General features: G+C 33.5%; 2 protein-coding genes across 2 annotated transcripts in view; one reads left to right on the top strand and one right to left on the bottom strand.

Annotated features, from left to right (window-relative positions):
- The window catches only part of LOC113204901 (myosin regulatory light chain sqh), a gene marked incomplete in the record, with an annotated part of 8,549 nt that extends 7,703 nt beyond the window's left edge, over window positions 1–846 (top strand). The window contains 1 exon segment of the mRNA XM_026420278.2: window positions 1–846.
- LOC113204900 (facilitated trehalose transporter Tret1-like) overlaps window positions 1–1,303 on the bottom strand; it is a 19,622-nt gene that overhangs the window by 5,514 nt on the left and 12,805 nt on the right. The gene's annotated exons all lie outside the window — the stretch shown is intronic.

Below are 1,303 nucleotides of genomic sequence, written 5' to 3'. Positions count from 1 at the left end.
TTTTTATCAAGAATTTATCTAGTGTTATGCATTATTTTAATATTCCCATAGGTACAATTCTATTGTGTAGCTCTCCAGCAAATTTTTAATTCTGGTATTAACTTAAAACCCTTAAAATACCATGTTGTGCTCCATTGATGGGCAAGTTTTGTCATGGTATCCTCTTCTTTTTCTTTTCTTTCTCATAGCCATATTGCATTTCATACTTCATAATTAATTTTTCCCACCTCTCAATTAGTTTTGTTACTGAGAATTTCCTTAAATTATATTTTGGATGAAAGATCTTTGAGATGCTTGTTAATTTAATCTGACAGCTACTCAAACTCAACATTATGAGACTGTTGTAACCTTTTACGTTCCATTTTGGCTTTTATCAGCACCGCATTTTGAATTTGTATCATATGTGGTCTGTAGAATGAGGGAGAATGTTCTGACAATGGCTTGTTGTATGAGTGGTAATGTTTGTGGGAGGAGCAGCCTGTAGTGCAGTGCCCTGTATGGTTTAAAGAGCCAAAAAGAAAGAAAATTGAATGTAATGATTGATGCTTTAAACTGTACAGGAACCAGGAAGTGTGTTAATCTTGTTTATTCTTTTTAGTCGTTTATTTTTTTTTAATGATTTAATTCCATGTACTATATTTCTCACCCTGCATTTTATTTTATTCATTATTATGGCTTCTGCGGTTTCTAAGATGTGATGTTAACTTTGGCTGGAATTCCAAAACTTTATAGTCAGGTTGTCTTTAAAACTTGATGCATTTTATGTTTTCTTCACTATCTGAATTTATGTATCTATTGTGCTTAATAATTTGGTAATTTTGGTAAATACATAACCATTTTCCAACAGTTTTGTCTTTACTTGAAATCCAGGCGTCAGCTAAGTGAGCCATTGAAGTTGGAAGTGTTTTCACCAGCATTAGTTATACGGACCGCCAGTCACATACCTTTCCTGTGGAGAAAATGGGAACTGCACTTTAATCATTTGAATTTGATGGCAGGTGGGCAATGGGTTGTCAGCACGGGAGGTACTACAACAGGAAGTGTGTCTCTTTTGGAGTAATAGAAGATTTTGTCATGAAGCACAAAGTAAGATTTTCTTTTATTTCTAATTATATAGAATGTACTCATTGCAGAGGGTGATAGGTGATGTGTGATGTCAGAACACATATTAATCTTATTTCCCACTAAAACATGGAAAGGTAAAGTAGCTTTACAACAACCACACAATTCCAGTCTTTTTCTGTAAAAAACACAACAACTACAAAAATTAGCGGCAGTGCAAATCACAGATCTTTTATAAAAT

Source organism: Frankliniella occidentalis, unplaced genomic scaffold (genome assembly GCF_000697945.3).
Source record: "Frankliniella occidentalis isolate FOCC.00 unplaced genomic scaffold, Focc_3.1 Scaffold187, whole genome shotgun sequence".
NCBI classification, from domain to species: domain Eukaryota; kingdom Metazoa; phylum Arthropoda; class Insecta; order Thysanoptera; family Thripidae; genus Frankliniella; species Frankliniella occidentalis.
Note: the sequence above shows the minus strand (reverse complement) of the source record. Positions and strands in the feature narration are given on the sequence as shown.